Here is a 20,131-nt window from a genome sequence, read left to right on the forward strand (position 1 = left end):
CCACGCCTTCTTGTTTCTTAGGTCCGTTTGCTTGGAAAACCTTTTCCCAACCCTTTACTCTGACTAGATGTCTATCTTTGTGGTTGAGGTGTGTTTCTTGTAAACAGCAGAATGTTGGATCCTGTTTTCGTATTCAATCTCTTAGTCTGTGCCTTTTTATAGGTGAATTGAGTCCATTAATATTAAGTTATATTAATGACCAGTGGTTGTTGATTCCGGTTATTATTTGTGTGTGTGTGTAGTAGAGTTTGTGTGTTTATTTTCTTTGTGTTGTGTTTGTGAAGGGTCGCTAAATGTCTGGATTATTGTAGGCAGTGATGGCATTGTTGGGTTCCTTGGGTTGCGATTTTCCTTCTATTACTTTCTGCAAGGCTGGATTTCTGGCTATGAATTGTTTACATTTATTTTTATCCTAGAATATTTTGTTTTCTCCGTTGATAGTGAACGATATAGCTTGGCTGGATGTAGTAGTCTGGGTTTGTATCCATGGTTTCTTAGTTTCTGCAGTACCTCTATTCAGGATCTTCTGGCTTTCATGGTTTCCATAGGGAAGTCCGGTGTAAGCCTCATAGGTTTACCTTTATAAGTTACTTGACCTTTTTTCTTTGCAGCTCTTAATATTCTTTCTATAATCTGTATGTTTTATGTTTTGATTATTATATGGCGAGGGGATTTTTTTTTTTGATCCAGTCTATTCGGTGTTCTGTATGCTTCTTGAACCTTCATAGAAATATCGTTCTTTAGATTGGGAAAGTTTTCTTCTATAATTTTGTTGAATATATTTTCTGGGCCTTTGATCTGCAGTTCTTCTCCTTCTTCAATCCCTATTATTCTTAGATTTGGTTTTTTTTATTGTGTCCCAGATTTCCTGAATGTTTTGTGAAGAGAATTTGTTGGATTTGCCGTTTTCTTTGACCAGAGCATTTATTTTCTCTATGGTATCTTCAGAATCTGAGATTCGTTATTCTATCTCTTGTATTCTATTGGTTATGCTTGATTCTGTAGTCTCCGTTCGTTTATCTAGGTTTTCCGTATCCAGCTGGTTCTCGGTTTGTGTTTTCTTCATTGCCTCCATTTCAGTTTTCAATTCTTGAACTGTTTCCTTTACCTGTTTGATTGCTTTTTTCTTGGTTTCTCAGGGTATCATTCACAGATTTACTTATTTCTTCAAATTTTTTGTTATATTTCTCATCCATTTCTATACTCATTTCTTCAAATTTTTTGTTATATTTCTCATCCAATTCTTTAAGGGAGTTATTCATATCCTTTTTAAGGGACTCTATTGCTTTCATAATGGCACTTTTTTCCACTTCTTCTGGGTTAAGCTGTTCAAGTCCTTCTATTGTAGGGTCCTTGGGATCTGGTGTTTTCATGTTGTTTTTCAGATTGTTGGATGAGGTCTTGCCTTGGCGTCTGCCCATCTCTTACTTCAAATGCTGTCTATTGGAACTTCTGGTACCGGGTCAGGTTCCCTTCTTGGGCAGGTACTTGACTGACAGAATGTCCACCTTTCCTCAGGCAGGCTATTGAAGCACAAGCACTCCCTCTTTCCGGGATGCCCTTACAATGCAGGCCCAGCTAGCAAGGCAACTGAGCTGTGAAAATTTTATGGCCCCAGGGGAAGGGAGAAATATAGAAATTTGTACCTGGATGGGAGCTGGGTTGGCAGGCCGGACGGTGGAGCCAGCACTGCAGGATGACCTGGGAGTCTATGGGGTCGGGGAAAGCCCGAGCTCCTCCTCACCGGGACCCTGCCACGGGCTGAAGCAAACTCACCCCTCTGATGGCCCTCTGCTAGAAGTCAGCGATATTCTGATTTTTTAAATGGGAGCAATTTATATTTTAAAATCTTTTCTTGTAAACAAAACAATTCTATTGAAAATGGTTATTTCATATAGACTTATTGCTCTTTTGTATTTTTTTGGGGGGTTTGGAATGTACTTCTATTGCATCTTCATGCTTACATAACAGGTTTTGATTGGAAAAAATCTTTTTGATTTCTCTTCCTTCCATTTTTTCTTCTGCCCCTTAAAAATCTTTTTTGTATTGAAGACTCCCTTGCTCCAATATTGGTTAAACTACTTCTCGATTCCAGTATCCTTCATGAGAATCTGACTCCAAAGAAAAAGAATGAAAGTACAACTTTCAATGACAAAGACCCCACTCTTTGTTTCCCTGTATTCACTTTTCTTTCTATCTTCTTTCCTTCCCTCCCTCCCTCCACCTCTCTTCCTTCTTCCTTCCTTCCTTTCTTTCTTTTTCTTTTTCTTTTCCTTTCTTTCTTTCAAAAGTTCTTCTTGTCTTAAAAAACATGAAGTAATCATGCCACATAGAAACATTCCCCAGGAATTTTCAGGAAGAAAGGTGAATAAACTCATTTTCTACCCCTTTGTGTTTCTCTATGGCTTTTAGTAGGACAGTATGCAGTACAAATATAAGAGTCTGTTAACAACTTTTTGCTCTATAGTTCTGGGAAATCTTGTCTGACTTCTCTAGCGAGAATGGATATTCTCTATTTCAGAGTAGAACCATTTCTTCCTATTTCACTTTTGAAATGAACCATTTTTTTATTTTACTTTCTATGATAGACTAAGTTTCTTTAGTGTCATTTTGCATCTTATTTGTTTGTGAACATACTGTTGAACACATATTAGTTCATAAAAATAACAAATTAAATTACAACAAAATTAGTTGCTTAATGATGTCAAAATTATAAATTTTCAGTACTGGAAGTTAGGATTTCAGAATAAGTTTGAAGTCATGGTCCTCCTTAAATCCTTATTAATTTATTCTTAAGATTGAATATTATCTGCAAAGAATCTTTTTCCAAATAGTCATACCTAGTTTTCTGCAATTTTAAATTGTATAATTAATACCACTATAAAATTTAAGTATCCAATACATCATTCTGCAATAATTAATTTACGTAAATAGATGCCTATGTATTTTTGTTAAAAGGTATTCACTTTTATTCATGAAGCTATTGCTTAGTTTTACAAACTACCATACACATGATAACATAGAGAAATATTACATTGATTATTGCATGTTTTCTGTGGATCAGAAATCTAGGCAAAAGTTATTTGATCTTTTCTCAGGGTTTATGCTCAAGGGACTGTATAGAGATATGGTCCATCTGAGGCTCAAGGCTGTCTTTCAAAAATTATACTTTTGTTTGAAGAATTAATTTTTTTTGGAAGGAAGATTTCATGAATGTCCCCCACTACACAATAAGTTGGACAGTATAGTTAGACTCAATTGCAGACATAAAGACTCCTTTAAAGAACTACCAACTCCTAACTTGGCCCTTTCCAGAATTGTGTCTCTGTTGATTAAAATGAAGTCAGTTAATTTGAATCCTTAGCTACATCTGAGGATTTTCATCATCTTGCCAAACACTCTAGGCTGATCATAGGAATCACATCTAACAGCTGCATCACATAAGGATATAATTCTTCAAAGTTTCTTTTTTCAAAGGGAATTTTCTTATTATAAAATGAATATAGTTACTTATAGACTTAGAATTTATATACAGTTATTTCACAAAAATGTTATGATTGTGAAATTGTTTTAAATTTCATATGTTAAATATTTTCAGAGACTCTCAGGTATATTTGAGCATGCATTTACTCTAGGCCCAAAGAATAATAATATATCAGCAAAAAATTTCTGGTTGTAAATTCTCAGGTTCAAAGAGAAAAAGTACTTGTGCAAAAAATGTACTTAAGTAAGAGAGCATAGTAAACATCTATCATAGAATAAAATTGTATCTTTAATCCCATAATAGAGTATTCAGGAAGAAGGTGTGAGATAAGTCAGTCTATATAGCCAGAGTAAGTACATGATGTAATTACAAAGTAGAGACATTAAGGTCAGCAACATTTGACCAAATGGAAGGAAATAAGCACAAATGACTAATATATCCATTGTTCTTGGCTTCTGAAGCTAAGTTCTTCCCTTTTTATGCACAAACTTCTCTTGGGAAAAGATACATGAAGAAATTTTTTTCACACCTAGAGGGAAAATGGAAGTGGCAATTACTCTATACTACCTACCTTCACAAACATTTTGTCTGTGCTGAGTTTGTCAGTTCAGACCATTGTTTTATGATACTTCTCACCTGTCTCTGAGTTCCTGAATACACATATGACTAAAATAACACTCAGTTATATAGATATTTAGATAATTAGATGTTTAGACTCCTCTTTTATTCTTACTTCTTCCTGCACATTTCTTCCTCCCTTTGCATAAACCCACAAACTGAGTACTGCCCTTCTATTTCAATAGAGTTTCATAACCTGTTTGTTTGAAATATCTAGGCTGTCATATGTGGGAGACAGTAGTAAAGCTTGGACTCTCTGTGTGGCACCTGACAGTAAGAACAGGATCTATCCTTGGTGCATAAGCTAGCTTATTGTAGCCCATTCCATGTAGTAGTATGCCATGATTAGCCTTAATGCGGTGGTGGTGGGGGGTGGCTTGCTTCTGCACTAACTTTATGTGTCAGTCTTTTCAGACTTGCCATGAGAGCTCTTTCTCATTGGGAAGTATAGACAAGGGGTGGGCTGAGGGTGGGGGAAAGGAGGAGGGTGGAAAGGGAACTGTAGATGGAATGTAAAATTAAATTTAAAAAAATTAAAATATAAAAACGATTATTTTCTAATTCAGATATCAAATTTTATACTGGAAGACACAGTGGCTTTGATAGTAATACCTAATTAATGTGTCTCCTGCATATACATAGTTTGAAATATTAGTCCCTATTATGATGATATTGGGATATAGTTTAGTCATAGGGATATATGTTCATTCATAAGAATAGTGATTTTAAAAGGGGGACTCCAGACAGCTCCTTTGATCTTTCTGCAATATGAAAAAAAAAATTGGCAGCCACCTATCTATAAGGCAAGACACAAAATGCCATCAAATAGTTTGTCTGGAATTCTGGGCCTCTAAAGCTATAAGAAATCAATATTTATAGTTTAAAGCACCTAGTATAACATACTTTCTTTTAAAAGCTTGAATATATTAAGACCTAAATATCTGAAGTAGGAAAACATAAATGAATTAAATAAGAAGTTTAATATTACCTCTTCTTCCTCCTCTTCCTTGGCTCATTATCTTATAATGTGGTTTCCAACTGTAAGATTATCTCCTAGTCACAGATAAGCATTGGAACTCCACACATCATGTATTTTTAAGTCAGGACAAAGATAAAACGTGCAAGAGTGGGTGCTTTTCACTTATATCAGTCCTATTTAGGGAACATAATTTCCTTCTTTCTATTTTTTTGAAAAATATTTCATACAATATTCCTTAGTATTTTTCATTCCACTAACTTTTCACAGATCCTTCTGTCATTCTCACCTACCCAAGTCCATTTCCTTTCTTTTGCACTCTCTTTAGAAAGCAACAAGACAGACAAAAACAAAAAGACCAGAATTTTAAAAAGGTAAAAATAGTACAAGAAAAACACACAGAGACATGCAAAATAAATCTATAAATCAGAATCATAAAACATAATATGAGGCAAATGAATAGAAGATGATCAATTGACCAAATCAAGCAATATGAGACTAAAAATATAAAATTATCATTGAGTCCCTTTTGTGTTGATCAGTGACTTCTGGGCAAGGGGTCAGCACAAAGGTGTGGTTAAAATACACAATGATACTCTACAGAAGTAAACTTATTTTTTCTTTGTTAGTGGATATCAGTTGGAGATTGATGGAAATTACTGTGGAAGAATGCTTAAAAGAAATCCCACACTAGCTCAGAATTGAGAAATAGACATTTATTTAGGGGTAGACTAACAAATCAGAATCCTCTGCTGAAATGGAGATCAGAAACCAAATTCCAGAGCCAGAAAAGAGGCCGGACACATGCTCTACATGGGCATAAATAGTATACCCAGTCAGGGGGTAAACACTGGCTGTAAGACTTCCTACAGCAGATTGCTTCTTGGTGAGGGATGGGAGTCCATGTCCACTTCTGCTTCTCAGGACCTGGTAGTGCTACCATATAGCTGTGAATTAATATGAAAGTAGCCCTGTTATGCAAGAAAGACACTGTGCCCTGAGTGTCATTAACTCCCAATTGTTCTTACACCCTACTGCCTCCTCTTCCAAATAGTTTCCTGAGCCCTGAAGGAAAAAAAAAAACTGATGGAGACATTCCATTTAGAACTGAGTGTTCCATGATCTTTCATACTTTAAATATTGTCCACTTGTGGGTTTCTGATTTAATTCCCATTTATTGTAAGAGGAACCTTAGAGAATATAATTTTTGACAGCATGGGTGAGTCCTTTAATTATGAACAGTATAACTCTGAAATGTAATTGATTGCTTAATATGTTCTAATAAAAATAAGCAATTCTAGTTTAAGTCTTATAAATGATTTGATAAAATATTACAGAAGAGAAAATATATGATATATATTCAGAAAGTACTTTGTAAGTTACATATCATTTCACCAGAAAGATTTTATAATTGTGAAAGGGGTATAATTGAGAATTGCTTCACCAACTATTTCTATACATTTCATGAGAACATACTAGAGAACATGCTAGAGAAAAAGAAAATATTATGTCATTTTGAGCTAGATGTTATCTTGAATATAGAGATCAAATTTTCATTTTTGAAGTGAGAATTCATTAATTACAGAGGTTACTGTCATAGTCAAATATACTTAGGCTTAAAACCAACATTAAATTTAATATTATCATTAAAGTCTGTAGGAGTTTGTGACCCATAAGATGAATATAATCTACTGTAGAAATATCAGCATATCAATAATTTCATATTGTTATTTTTAATGAAGCTAATTATAATTTTGTATTGAGTGTCTCAAATACATTTAAAAATCCATTTTATAACTTGGATTTTTATCAGGTGATTGGAAAATAATGAAGACTTGTATTTGAGAGACTAAATGGTTACTAGCTCCTATAGAACAATTACTTAGGAAAGAAGTTTCTCCAGCTTTATTGTACAGTAACTGCTTTAACTATGGTCCTGTGGAACCATGTTCCATCCCAGGCTATTGGGGAACTTAGCGGTAGCATAGTGGTTTCAGAGACAAAAAATATGTACGATTTCAGGAATAACATATTCCTTTGCAGTTTTAGAGAACCATTAAGGCCAAGTAATGTGTGGTACGGTCAGAATGCCTGGGAGGAATAACTGAGAAGCCAATATACAAAGCTATAATAATGAAGAATGGCTTGTGTTAGATATCACAGTATGTTGGAATTGTCAAAGTTATGAGACATCTGCCAAAGAGAGATTTGAACAGTCAGTGGAACTAGTCCAATAAAGAGTTGGAGCATTCAGGTAGAAAAGTTGGAGGGGTAAAATCATCTAAGCCTATTGAAGCTGAAGTCATTATATCAAACATAAAAATACAGTATTTAATGTTTGCCATGATGAATTCCTGTTTTGAATTTTGCTCAGTCTTTTCTCATTGGGCCCTATTTTCACATTTGAAATGAAAATTAATATTCTTTGCCTGAACTTTTGAAGTATTAAATTTCTCTTTTATGAAGGTCATAGTTAAGTGACTAACATAAAACCTCCTTTTATATTTGTTAGTGCTTAAGAATGAACCTTATAATTATAAGGTACCAAAATACCTTTTTTTAATCAAATACATAAAGGAAAAGACTCAATACCATGTTCTCCACAAAACATGAGCATCATTTCAAATGCAATACAAAAGCTTGTATAGTTGTAAAATCTAGCTGATTTTATGTTTTCTCTATTTTTTCTCCTTCTCATTCACCGTGTATATGGATATTGTTTTAATTTAGACATGTGTAATTTTCTCTGGGTAACTTATGGATAAGTAGTATCTTCTAAACTATTTAGTATCCATTCCCCCAAAAATTAAATAACCTATTACATTCACCTGAGTCAATACATTATAAATGATTCTATACTCACAAATTTAGAATGTGATTTATATTGTTCAAAGTTTCTCAATAATGTCAGTTTCTTCTTCTAACACATAATATAGCCAAATATTTTGTAAAATATTTACCTGTCTCACAGTATTAGACTTCTTCAACTTGAAATAGTTCATCAGTTTGGCATGACTTTTAAATTAGCTTGAGATTTGGAAGAGTTCCATGCATACTTTTCATCAGCGCAGCTTTGAGACTGGGTTGGTAATGTTTAAGCACAGTAATATTTAGGATACTAATTCCTGGTAAAGCAATAATGTACTTTTCTTTAAGATAGATAGATAGATAGATAGATAGATAGATAGATAGATAGAACTTATAAGTTCATTCGTTCATAAACTTATTGACTGAAGAACAAAACATAGATTAATATTTCACACCATGCAACATATGTTAATATCATTATTTCACTTCATAGGATAATTATTATCAATTTGGCTAGTAGGAATACCCTTTTGCTAGAAACTGGGTTAGTAGACCCCTCTTCAGGATGACTCATCCATCCTTTATAGAAGAAAGGAATATTATTGAGCACTTTCTTCACATACAGCTCCAAGTTATTCACATACCAAGTTATTACTGATTTATCTGTTTTTGCTATAGGTATAGAATCAATTCTTTTTTCAGAAAGAAAATTGGATCCTTTTGTTCACTCTAGAAACAAAAATACATGTTCTACATGTTGTGATTATTATTAAGATGTTACTGCTTCCAGTATACTTCAGTGGACACAAGGGACAGAAGTATGTGTAAAAGCACACACAGTTCAATGAAGAAACTCACACATGCACATTTAATATGTCATCAATAGCAATATAGAAAAGCCTGTTAAAAACACATGATCCTCTCATTGTCTGATTCAAACAATCCCTGGGAGTAAATACAGCAAAAGAAGTAAGAACTCTACAATGAAAATATTAAAATGTTAAAGAAGTTCAAGAATGTACTAGATAACATAAAACCCCTCAAAGATCATTGATATCCAGAATTAAAATAGTCAAAATTAATATAGTAGAAAGGAATTAACTTTAAATTTCAAGTCGTATTTGTGGAAATTTCATTGTTATTGTTTACAGGTATAGTAAAAGCAGCACCGAAATATATTTGGAAAAGCAAAAGGACCACAGAATTCTGAGCAAATTCCTTTCAATAAACAGGCTAATTGTATGAGCAGGTGTTTTTTCCAGAAAATGATGCTGGTGAGGATGTGGGAAAAAAATGAATCTTTATGCATTGGTGTTGTTAATGTAAACTGAACAAAGTACTGTGAAAATCAGTGCAGAATGTCCGCAAAAAAAATCTAGAAATAGAACCACCGTATAATAGCTCTACCACTTTTGGAAACAATCCTCTAGTGATCAAAGTCAATGTATTACAGAGATACTTCAACATCGGTGTCATTTCTACATTATACATAATTGAAAATTCATAGAATCTGTAAATAGAAGAACTGAACAAAGATAATGCTATATTCATACGTGTGTGAATGTGTGTATATGTGTGTCTAATAGAGTATAATAAGCCATAAAGAAAATGAGACTACTGTATTTTCGAATAAACTGACAAAACCATAAATATAATTTTGGATTAACACTGGACTGTATATTAGTATGATCCAGTAATTTAACAAATCAAATAATAATTTTGGTAAATAGAGTATATGAGGAGGAAAATACCATTGTCTTGGAACTTCTGTAGCAGAGTAAGGGAAGAAAATTTTTACTCTTTTAATATTTAGTTTTCTATTAGCAAAACTAAAAACATCCTTGTTTACATATTAAACAAATTTTGTGCAAAAGAATATGAATAATCTGCCTGAGTGTACATAGAAATAAGCAAGTCACAAGTGATAGAATCTTTGGAGAAAACTGATCATATTTTCATGTATCAATCAAAATACAATAAAAAAGAAATTGAATTTATCTGATCACATTATATATATACTGTAACATATACAATTATGAAGACTCACAATAAAATAAAATATTTATTTGACAGGTAGGCATAAAAATCTTTGTGTCCTCAGTATTTTAAGACATGTAAATCAATACGAAAAAGATGAAATAAGGAAAAAATGTTTACATGGAAGACAATTTAGTGTTATTCCCTAAAATTGAATATTCACATGCCTATGACAAAATCTCAACATATAAACCTTGCACAGTCTAGTATTAAATATGATCATGAGGCTACATGTACAAGAATATTTATAGCATTGCTGCTTTTCTTAGTTGTATGCTTTTAATTAGCCTAAATAATAATAAGTAGTAGGATCTATCTAGGAAATATAATGATGTGTGTTAATGAAAATACCTAAAAAATAGCAGAATGATTATCACCACCAAAGAGTATTATTGAAGATATATTGTCAATATCTATATTGCTAGTAAATTGATACACAAGTTATTATTTTTAAAAGGATAATCATTTTTGGAGGGAGGATCTCATGTTGCCCATTTTTATATATAAACAAAGATTACTTTGAACTTCTGATTCTCCTTCCTACATGATCAGAATGCTTAGTCTTTGGGCATGTGCCACCAAGCACAGTTTGCATAATACTAGAGAACAAATTTAGGTCTCAGTACACCATGCACTCTTGGCAAGTGCTTTACGAACTGAATGGCATTCTCATCTGATTGAACAAAATGTAGCAGGATAGAAGATTATCTCAAAAAAAATCAGTAGCCCTCCTTTACACAAACGATAAATAGGTCGAGAAAGAAATCAGAGAAACATCACAGATAGCTCAAAATATCTTGGAGTAACTCTCACCAAGCAAGTGGAAGACCTGTTTGATAAGAACTTTAAGTCCTTGAAGAAAGAAATTGAGTAAGACACCAGAAAGTGGAAAGATCTTCCGTTCTCTTGGGTAGGTAGAATAAACCAAATAAAAATGGCAATCTTACCAAAAGAAATCTACAGATTCAAGGCAACACCCATCAAAATCTAAGTTCTCTTATTCTGCTAATTTATTCCTTAAACTCAAGTGACACTGACATATACATATATATATTTTTCAATTATTATAATTAATATTGACATATGTATACTTTTAATTATTGCAAAATATTCTTTTTGTACTTTCTATAATGATTCACCTCTATAAAACATATTAATTAATATTTACTATTTAGATTTCTTTAGATTATAAAATATTTTAAAGCATTAACTTTCCTCTATTATTACAAGTAATATATAAAAATTTGCTCTCTAAAGTCAAGTCTGATATTAAGGTCTAAAATTCAGTAATATACTTCAAAAACAAGTAAGTTTTATGCATATCTGATAGTTATTATGGTTACAATAATCAAGCCTACCAATTGCCACCCATGGTTAAATAAGTGCAAAATGTGTGAAATGTAAGGAACCAAAAATAATGCAGTAACCTGCATAAGGCACAGGTAATGTTAGAATCCTATAAATGTCATTTCTCTAATAGCATATTAGTCTTTCTCAGATGAATCTTGCTTTCAATTTTTAGCTAATACTTGCAGAAAGTACGTCTCTGCTTTTTAAAGATGATTTGAAATTGAAACATTTTATATCTTCCATAAGGGGAAAACATGGTTTTGTATGCATATGCATCCATTCACAGTCACATTTACCTTAAAAATAGACAATAAATTTACTTGCTCGAGAGTAAAACAGCCTTGAAGTACTTTATGCCATACTACTAGTACTTTAAGTTATCTTACTATGTTTCACTGCAGGAAAATTAGACTCAATTTAAAATTTTTACACAAAGATGTTTTAATGTTCAATATATAAGTTTACTGATGAGTTATTTGGGAGTGGGCCAGTTATCAGCCCAAACTTTTAAGAAGCTCCAGTGAATTAAAGGAAAATAAGAATGAAAAGACACATTTATTGCTGCACGTTGTCTTCCTAGTTTACAAATATAATAATACAAAACTCATTCAGAGCTTACATAGACACTGCAAAGGAAAAATTCTCCTGGAAGGTGGATGGACGGACACAGAGATATAAGACAAAACAGCAAGATGTTTTGAGTCTATATAGTCATAAGGTTAAAAAAATAGTTTTCAGCAAAGCAAAGAAGGCATAGATATTTCATCAGTAGTCACTTACAGGGAACAATACACTGATTCAGATGTAAATGAGTTTCAGGTCCTGATCTTGCATTGTGGTCTATCAAAAGAAAGTTGACCTTTCCTAGTTACTGGTAGTAGGGACATTATCTGGGATTTCAGACTCTTGAAAGATTGACTAAAACAACAGAATATTTTTTAAATTAATTAATTAATTTATTTATTAAAAATTTCTACCTTCTCCCCACCTTCCTTTTCCCTTCCCCTCCCTACCTCCCCCTCCCTCTCTAGTCCTAAGAGCAGTCAGGTTTCCATGTCCCGTGGGAAGTCCATAATTAAAGGACTTTGTGCTTATAATTCATGATCCTAGAGAAGCTAAATAAGAAGGTGAACCTAAAGAAAATCATATAGTTATCCTCCTGGATATTGGAAGTAGACAAGATTGCCAGGCAAAACAGAATATTTTAAAGTCTGTATATTTTACCTGGTTGAAGCAATCTCTAATTTTAAAATAGTCTCCTGCTTGCTAAAAGTAAAGGTTCCTAGGAAGAGAGTGTCTCATTGAAAAAGTTTCTATTGTATTTTTAGAATACTGTATGGCAAGGTGACTAATGAATTGTAAAGTTGTGCTTCAATGATGAAAAATTTTTAAAACAGTTTTAATACTGATAAGAATGCAAGAAACATTATGTTATTAGGTAGGCAAAATCAGAGTATAACTCACCCCATAAAGAAGATTTAAAACATTTTATTCACCATTGTTACATTTGTTGAATCAAATGTTCTTGTTTTGCTTATTTCTACTTCCAGATGTGTGAAGACACGTAAAAAACAATGGAAAGAAAGCTAAACTGTCAATTTCCTATTTTTATCTCTAGTTGCATAGTACAAATTCAATAACATCTTTGCAAAAATTTATTTTAGGGAAATCTGTGAAATTGCTTTAGGTAATTAATTCAAGTTCAAAAGAGAAAATTAATTCATCAGGGATATTATGTCTAAGGAATTAATTTTCTTCAGAACAAAGTATGTCTGAGAGCAGATATTTTGGGATTGCACTTGATTGTATGCCCTGAGAAATCTAAAGTAACAAATGTTTGTGCTTATATTTATTTAAAACTTCCCCCCTCTCACTTTTTTATTTTAAATACGTTTCTTGTTTCTCTAATCATTTCATAATGCCTTTGGACTTTTACCTGTCTCAACTTCTGCTGAGATCATGGAACTCTCTGAAGAGGTCACTACATGTTCATGTAGCAAGTTTCATTTCCCTCCAGTTTATGAGTTTTAGTTTTCAAAGAGTTTGCCATTTTTGTTGCTGAACTTGCTTGTTGCAGCCTGAAGGTGTTATGCCCACATCATGGGACCCTCAAATAAGACCACCACAGTGCCAGAATCTGATACAAACACACTGGGGTTTATTGATACAAGTTAGCTAACTTGGACCATAATCAAACACACCCTGCCCCTGTGGGTGGGTGATGGAAAACAGCCCAAGGCTTCAGGGTAAGGGAATTTTAAAAGGAAAAACAAGGCAGGGTGGTGTGGCACAAGTCTTGGCTTTCAGGATTGGATAAAAGTATACAAGTTTTGAATTCATTGGTTTGAGTATAGGGGAATTTCAAAACAGTGGTTAAGCAGATACCTACAAGGATGTTTGAAGCAAGAAGATAGAGTTTGGACACCCTGATAGGTCACTTTGACCAGAGCAGTCACAGTTTCTTGGGAATGTTTATGACTTTGTTGGGCTGCATTCACACCCCTAGTTAGGTCCTGTCTAAAATGGAGTTCATTCTTAAAATGGAGTTTGTTCTGCTCCTTCAAAAGGCAGTGTGTCTCTGAAAATATTAATGATTCACTATAATGACATAGGAAATAAGGCCTATAGGATATTAAATAATTTTATAAATGAAATACCAGAGTCTGGAGATGAAGTTCAGTTGGAAGAATGATTGCTTATCATATACTGGACCTTGAGTTCAATCTTAAAAATTCCATACACTAGGCATAGTGGTGCTTACTAGTAGTCCCTGCACTCTGTAGGTGAGGCAGGAAAATAAGGAATTTGAGGTCATCATTAAGTTCATAGTAAGCACAAGTCCAACCTATGCTACCTGAGACCGTTTGTCAAAAAGCAGCCTCCTGCTTTTTGTCATTGTGTAAAGACACAGTTAAAAGAAACCATGTATAATCCAAATTCTGAATTTGTCACCAACTGACATTGCTGATAAATCAACAGAAAAATTGCTAAATAATCTTTTGCTGCTTATTTGTGACATGAGAAGAAAAATCACCTTCAAAGGAGAAGAGAAACCAATTTTAAAATTTTTTAATGCATTTAAATCACTATCTATGTAATAAACACATTTTAAAATACATGTAAAATGTATGAGCTGGATATTAAATTAATCTTTCTAAATATAATACAATAAAATAAAAGTTGACTACCACCAGGAAAATAAACTTTATTACACAAAACGCTTTTACCTTCTACTATAAAATAGGCAAGTTTAGTGATTTATTGTTCAAGTAACAGCTTGAGATCAGAGTTAAAGTTTTGATTATTTGGTTTTAATAGTTTAAACGTTTAAAACCACTTCAAATGTTTTATCATATATACAACGGGAAGGATAAAAATGACCTTAAGTGAATGCTTGACAGAGCTCTAACACCATTTACATTATGTTATAGAAATAACAAATAATTTGTAAAAGTAAGAAGCACTTGAGTTGGTTGCATATTTTGAATTCATTTAAGTATTTTAAAATACCATAACTCATAGAACTTTTACTTTTGAAAGGATCTAAAAGAGTAGACTGTTAACTTATTATGGTAATGAGTCAAGAAGAAATGTATTCAAAATAGTTTCTGAAGAATTTATGTATGTCAGGTTATTACAGAATGAATTATAAAAGTATAATGCAAATATGTGCAGGTATCCAGAGTATATCATAATTTAAAAGAGATAATAAGCCTACTCTATATAATAAGCCTACTTCATATTCTAGCATTTAAGCTATGGAAGAAGGGACACGGGGCAGTTGAACAAACATGGTGATATTCAGGAGAAGAGGTAAAATGGATAGGTAGGTTTCAAAGGGAAGAAGGATAGGAGGGTAGGTCAGAGGATGTTGAGGTAAGGATAAGTATCTGAAAGAATGTTTGAATAAATATGGAAACACTATTTTTATAAGTTTCATATAATCAAACATACTCATCCCAGAATACATAGGTGTCAAATCAAAAGCCCAGTAAAGATGTATGATACCTCCCCTCATTGTGCAGAGATCTCAACAACAATACAGGCTATTGACACTCCTTCTGGAAACACCCCATGCTGAAGATTCCATACATACTGGTCACACAACAGAGGGAAATCAAGGTGGTACTGACTTCCTCCCAACTGGATAGCTCTTATCATATTAGAAGGTGCTATGAAATCTACTGGGAGGAAAAAAGTAATTGTCTGTGGAAGTACACTTAAAAGAAATCCCACTCTAGATCAGAATTAAGAAAAAGATGGTTATTTATTATGCAGTAGACTCACAAATCAGAATCTTCTGCTTGAACAAAGATCAGAAAACAAATCCCACAACTGGAACAGAATCTGGAAAAGAGAGGCCACACGCATGCTCTACCTTGGCATTTATAGTATAAGAGGCCACATCCCAGTGGGCTGATGACTACTAGCTGTAAGACTTCCTACAGCACCTCCCCCTTTTGTTTAAATAAGAGAATTCTAAGCCTAATAAAAAATTATATATAATAAGAGCAAATATATTCAATAATTATCTTATCCTAACTAGTTTAAGTCTTGTATAATAAATAACTTGGCAAATTCATGAGATGAAAGTAACTACAACTATCTGAGGGGCGCATCCTGACCAGCAGGAATGAACGCCACCAAAAACGAGAATTCCTTCCCTGGTCACATCTTTATTTGGAGCCCTTTGATTGAGGAAAATTGGGGGAAGGGAAGATATAGCAGGGACCAGAGAAAGCTTAGAGAGAGAAGGTTGGGCCCCGAGGCAGCTGCTTTTAAACGGTGGAGAAGCTTGAACGCTGTCCTGATTGGTTAATGCCATTCTGCTGGTCTGAGCATGTGCAGGCAAGGGTGCAGGCAAGGGTGCCCAGCCCCACATGGCTAAGCCAGGTATACCTCCAAACTGCAGGACCAACCTGTGCCTCCAGGTGGCTCCCAACAGCTCCCCCTATTAATGTCTTTAAGAGCAATAAGGCAAAACTATTTTCCAATCTGGTCCCCACCTCACTTGGGCTAGCAGGTAGCACACCAATCAAAGACATACAGCACTTCCACCTATACATAGCATGCCAAGGATATCTCTGCTCCCACCCATTCCTAAGGAAGGAAAAGGCAAAATAGAGTCAGTCAGAAAATCGTTAAGAGATAAGAGGTTGAACAGGGTGCTGCTCAAGTCGATGGTGTGAAACAGCTGCTCTTGACACCGCCCAGAAGGTCATCACTGCTGTCTCCGCATGAATCTTTCCTTGCAGTATCCTTCATTTCTCTGGTCGGTCTTGCTGGCACCCAGATGTATGTCAGCATTCCTAGAAAAACATAAACAAAACTCTCCTCCCAAATAAACATTTAAGAGTATTAAAACTCTCAGTGTAAAAATTCAGCACAATCAGTACTGGAAGTAGGCTGGTTTTGAACTTAGAGACTTGCAGGTCTCTGCTCTAAAGAGCAAATCTTGTTTGCCTGTACCAGCAAAATTTTGAATTAAAAATTAAGCGTAAAGAATGCAAGAGAAATCCTTTCTCTGGGGGAAGCTGTCACTGGTAATCCCCCTCTATTGTCTAACACCAAAACAGTTGTCACTGGGAATTGAACTCATGACCTTTGGAAGAGCAGGCAGTGCTCTTAACCCCTGAGCCATCTCTCCAGCTCCGCATTCAAATGAAAAAACCTCTAGGTAGCATTGTTTTATTCCACCCGTTGCCAGAGGCAATAGGTAATGGTAACCAGGTTGACGTGCCTTTATTATGATAATTAGGACCAGTTCTGCCTGAAGTTTATGAGGGAAAATGGACGTCGGCATTCGATCTGACTACTTCCTGCTGACAAAGGGACGTTGTGAATTTTTGGGGGATAAATGTTTTTATCTGACTGAATTTTTGGCGACAGCGGCTGTGAGCGGCGGCAGCAGCAGCAGACGGCGGTGGCTCCACCTCTGAGGCCCATTGTGGCGCGCTCCGCATGGCCCAAAGGCATGGCCCCGCCCCGGGCCGTGCGCGGGCTCACCGAACTGTGCACCCTGCCTCACCTCAGGCAATGAACTCGCACCGCCGGCCGTGAGTCTCCGGCGAGGGGGGGGCATCCGCCCACCCGTGGAGGGCCCGGTTAGGGCCGCGGGGGCCCCAGTCTCAGACCTTCCCAGGGGCCGGGGAGTGACGAGCACTTAGTACGTGGCCCCGCTGGTGAGCTTCCTCCGCCCGCCCATGTTGCTATGGAAACGCGGTTCAGAGTTTGGCCCCTCTCCGTCTTTAGGTATTTAGCGGCGCTGCTGCTCACCACGCAGCTTCCTCCTCTGCCTCCCGAGTGCTGGGATTAAAGGCGTGCGCCACCACGCCCGGCCACTTCCTCAATCAAGATTAAAGTCTTCTGTACATGAGAGCCAGAGACTGAGCTCTCTTAACAAAATTAGGCGAAAATCACCTCCAAAAGCTCTGTGGCTCTTTAAGAACAGGAAAGGCAGTCTTCAAGCATGATCAAACTCGCCTCCCTACGAGACTGTTGCCTCCGTGTCTCTAACAGCGAGTACGAATGGAGGAAGCTGCAGATCTCCCAACCGTAAACCTCGCTTTTTCTCAGCTCCACCTGCACTGAACTTAAGGGATTTTTCTTCCCCGTTGCTTTTTGTACCTTCTTTCAGATACCTTAACTTTGATTTTTTTTTGTATTTTCTTTTCTTTTTAGGCCTATACTTTGAAATTCTTTTTCCTCCCCTTTCTGGAGGATTTAACTGACGTCACTCACCGCTCCACATGTTCAGAGTTCTGAAATTCACGGCTCTCTGTGTCCTGGTGTCTGATTTCAGCTTTTTCTCCCGGGCTTTCAGCACGTTGCTGGGCGCTTCCTTCTCAGGGTCCCCCGGCGTAGTTGTCAGGGTCCCTTGGCGTCCCGGGGCTTCGAGCACCAGTTGAGGGGCGCATCCTGACCAGCAGGAATGAACGCCACCAAAAACGAGAATTCCTTCCCTGGTCACATCTTTATTTGGAGCCCTTTGATTGAGGAAAATTGGGGAAAGGGAAGATAGAGCAGGGACGAGAGAAAGCTTAGAGAGAGAAGGTTGGGCCCCGAGGCAGCTGCTTTTAAACGGTGGAGAAGCTTGAACGCTGTCCTGATTGGTTAATGCCATTCTGCTGGTCTGAGCATGTGCAGGCAAGGGTGCAGGCAAGGGTGCCCAGCCCCACATGGCTAAGCCAGGTATACCTCCAAACTGCAGGACCAACCTGTGCCTCCAGGTGGCTCCCAACAGCTATCTAGTCTTCAACCCATCGAAGCTTCAAGAAGGGAAATAGTATTACTTAATTAAGCAGGAAGGGCAATGAAGCAACTTCCAAAATCTACAACAAATGATAAAGACAAATGGCTACCTCGGCAATCATACAAATCTCATTTGCAACGTTGAAGCAACCAACTTTGGCTAAGGCCTAGAATAACTGACAGACGATTTTCAGAGGGAAGAAAATTTTCAAAACCTTCTTATCCTGTCTTGGCAAGATTTGACAGTCCTATTTATCCCTTTCTGGGTATCATGTAAATTGTCATTGGTTGAGGCAAATGCATTTCTTTGCCCAAAGTCCAGTTTTGCCAAGAAGAAAACAAGTTCCAACTGGAGTGTCTTCAGTGATCAACATTCTCTCAATAAAAGATCGGTGTTGCCAGGAGCAATTGTATCTCACTTCAACAAAACCCTAAGTTATTTAAATGCCAAATTCTACAGCTCTTTGAAGTGGTTGAAGATTACCTATTTATGCAGAATATAATCTCTATGTACCTAAAAAACCTGATTAGTCTAAATATAAGTATAACAAACATAGATGAATATTGATCTATAATCCTTAATACCTATATAACTTAAAGACTAAGACTTCATATTAGAATATTATACAATATACAATTGTGCAACAAATGAAAACAATGACTTCAAAAGTATCTTGATCAGATGTAGACATGTGCATTGCAATATGATAAATTTATACTAAGATATAAAAAATAGTTTAAACAGAGGTAGAAGCATGCATGTAAACAATATTCAATGTAATTTAACTTTGCATTAATATACAAGAATCTATACCAATGTAATTTCCTATAAATAATAACTCACAAGTAATCACTCTATCAATCACCATGATTATGTAACTAAGCATACACTAACCTATTATTCCATCCAATTTCCTCCTTTTTTCCCAAAGAGATCCCTGAGCCTATAAAATTCTCCCCTATCCCCAATGCTATACTAATTATAATCAACCTTTAAATGATGTCCCTAACACTGAGGACATACTTTGTTGGAAGAGAGGACATCGTCTTCTAGAATTACTTCCAGCTGTCCTGGGGGCAATGTTCTTTCTGTGGTATTCTGTGAAAGTAAAATGATGGTTAAATTCCAAGATTACTGTCTGGTAAAACTGCAAATAGTTTCTGAATAATTTAATATAGTTTTTATGAGGTTTCTATTTGGAGGTCTGGTCAGCATGTTATATAAAAGTACATCACTTTAGCTAACCAAGTTGGAAGCATCTTGAGCAGCTGGTACTCAAAACAGGTCTTGTAGTAGTGCTATCAGCATCATGGTGTCATATCAAATAGGTGGAGTTGTTGTTGCGGTGCCCCATCTTCTTCCTTCAGGAAAATTCATCTGTGTATTCCATTGCTGAAATAGGTCATGATCCCACAAATTCACTGCAATATTGACTATATATGGCCTTAGTTTTCCTATTTGCCCTTCTGGCCCTGTGCATTCAACACATTTTGTGTTTTTTCTTACTCAAATAATGTTTCATCACCCAATGTCATTGACTGAGTTTTATGTGCCAAATCAGTTGTTTCCTTCTTCAGAGTGCTGAATCTCCCTTTAAATAAATTAC

At 35.5% G+C, this 20,131-nt stretch overlaps 1 pseudogene; it reads right to left on the bottom strand.

Moving 5' to 3' along the window:
* Positions 1–17,269: 17,269 nt before the first annotated feature.
* LOC146889258 (Nuclear RNase P) lies at positions 17,270–17,470 on the bottom strand (annotated as a pseudogene).
* Between the last annotated feature and the right edge of the window lie 2,661 nt (positions 17,471–20,131).

Source organism: Myodes glareolus, chromosome X (genome assembly GCF_982192425.1).
Source record: "Myodes glareolus chromosome X, mMyoGla1.1, whole genome shotgun sequence".
Lineage (NCBI taxonomy): Eukaryota > Metazoa > Chordata > Mammalia > Rodentia > Cricetidae > Myodes > Myodes glareolus.